Genomic DNA, 2500 nt, shown 5'->3' with positions numbered 1-2500 from the left:
CGCGGTGACCGTCGTGAGCGGAGCAAAACGTCAGCCATCTCAGCACCCTGGAACCCCCCGGGTGGCACAGGGCTGGATGGGGCTTTCGTATAGCAGGGACGGTGCTGCCTCACGCTTCGCTCGCTGTTCGCCGCTCGCCGCTCGCTCGCGCAGCCAAAAATGACCAGTTTTGGCCCGTTTTTGGGCTGTTTTGGCCTGTTTATGGTCCGTTCTTGCGTGGTGCGGTGACCGTCGTGAGCGGAGCAAAACGTCAGCCATCTCAGCACCCTGGAACCCCCCGGGTGGCACAGGGCTGGATGGGGCTTTCGTATATAGCAGGGACGGTGCTGCCTCTCGCTTCGCTCGCTGTCCGCCGCTCGCCGCTCGCTCGCGCAGCCAAAAATGGCCAGTTTTGGCCCGTTTTTGGGCCGTTTTGGCCAGTTTTTGGCCTGTTCTTGCATTGCGCGGTGACCGTCGAGAGCGGAGCAAAACGTCAGCCATCTCAGCACCCTGGAACCCCCCGGGTGGCACAGGGCTGGATGGGGCTTTCGTATAGCAGGGACGGTGCTGCCTCTCGCTTCGCTCGCTGTCCGCCGCTCGCCGCTCGCTCGTGCAGCCAAAAATGGCCAGTTTTGGCCCGTTTTTGGGCCGTTTTGGCCAGTTTTTGGCCTGTTCTTGCATTGCGCGGTGACCGTCGAGAGCGGAGCAAAACGTCAGCCATCTCAGCACCCTGGAACCCCCCGGGTGGCACAGGGCTGGATGGGGCTTTCGTATAGCAGGGACGGTGCTGCCTCTCGCTTCGCTCGCTGTCCGCCGCTCGCCGCTCGCTCGTGCAGCCAAAAATGGCCAGTTTTGGCCCGTTTTTGGGCCGTTTTGGCCAGTTTTTGGCCTGTTCTTGCATTGCGCGGTGACCGTCGAGAGCGGAGCAAAACGTCAGCCATCTCAGCACCCTGGAACCCCCCGGGTGGCACAGGGCTGGATGGGGCTTTCGTATAGCAGGGACGGTGCTGCCTCTCGCTTCGCTCGCTGTCCGCCGCTCGCCGCTCGCTCGTGCAGCCAAAAATGGCCAGTTTTGGCCCGTTTTTGGGCCGTTTTGGCCAGTTTTTGGCCTGTTCTTGCATTGCGCGGTGACCGTCGAGAGCGGAGCAAAACGTCAGCCATCTCAGCACCCTGGAACCCCCCGGGTGGCACAGGGCTGGATGGGGCTTTCGTATAGCAGGGACGGTGCTGCCTCTCGCTTCGCTCGCTGTCCGCCGCTCGCCGCTCGCTCGTGCAGCCAAAAATGGCCAGTTTTGGCCCGTTTTTGGGCCGTTTTGGCCAGTTTTTGGCCTGTTCTTGCATTGCGCGGTGACCGTCGAGAGCGGAGCAAAACGTCAGCCATCTCAGCACCCTGGAACCCCCCGGGTGGCACAGGGCTGGATGGGGCTTTCGTATAGCAGGGACGGTGCTGCCTCTCGCTTCGCTCGCTGTCCGCCGCTCGCCGCTCGCTCGCGCAGCCAAAAATGGCCAGTTTTGGCCCGTTTTTGGGCCGTTTTGGCCAGTTTTTGGCCTGTTCTTGCATTGCGCGGTGACCGTCGAGAGCGGAGCAAAACGTCAGCCATCTCAGCACCCTGGAACCCCCCGGGTGGCACAGGGCTGGATGGGGCTTTCGTATAGCAGGGACGGTGCTGCCTCTCGCTTCGCTCGCTGTCCGCCGCTCGCCGCTCGCGCAGCCAAAAATGGCCAGTTTTGGCCCGTTTTTGGGCCGTTTTGGCCAGTTTTTGGCCTGTTCTTGCATTGCGCGGTGACCGTCGAGAGCGGAGCAAAACGTCAGCCATCTCAGCACCCTGGAACCCCCCGGGTGGCACAGGGCTGGATGGGCCTTTCGTATAGCAGGGACGGTGCTGCCTCTCGCTTCGCTCGCTGTTCGCCGCTCGCCGCTCGCTCGCGCAGCCAAAAATGGCCAGTTTTGGCCCGTTTTTGGGCTGTTTTGGCCAGTTTTTGGCCTGTTCTTGCGTGGTGCGGTGACCGTCGTGAGCGGAGCAAAACGTCAGCCATCTCAGCACCCTGGAACCCCCCGGGTGGCACAGGGCTGGATGGGGCTTTCGTATAGCAGGGACGGTGCTGCCTCTCGCTTCGCTCGCTGTTCGCCGCTCGCCGCTCGCTCGCGCAGCCAAAAATGGCCAGTTTTGGCCCGTTTTTGGGCTGTTTTGGCCTGTTTTTGGGCTGTTCTTGTGTGGCGCGGTGACCGTCGTGAGCGGAGCAAAATGTCAGCCATCTCAGCACCCTGGAACCCCCCGGGTGGCACAGGGCTGGATGGGGCTTTCGTATAGCAGGGACGGTGCTGCCTCGCGCTTCGCTCGCTGTTCGCCGCTCTCCGCTCGCTCGCGCAGCAAAAAATGGCCAGTTTTGGCCCGTTTTTGGGCTGTTTTGGCCAGTTTTTGGCCTGTTCTTGCGTGCCGCGGCGACCGTCGTGAGCGGAGCAAAACGTCAGCCATCTCAGCACCCTGGAACCCCCCGGGTGGCACAGGGCTGGATGGGG

Source organism: Musa acuminata, unplaced genomic scaffold (genome assembly GCF_036884655.1).
Source record: "Musa acuminata AAA Group cultivar baxijiao unplaced genomic scaffold, Cavendish_Baxijiao_AAA HiC_scaffold_153, whole genome shotgun sequence".
Taxonomy (NCBI): Eukaryota; Viridiplantae; Streptophyta; class Magnoliopsida; order Zingiberales; family Musaceae; genus Musa; species Musa acuminata.
The sequence above is the reverse complement of the archived record's forward strand: the minus strand, read 5'-3'. Positions refer to the sequence as shown.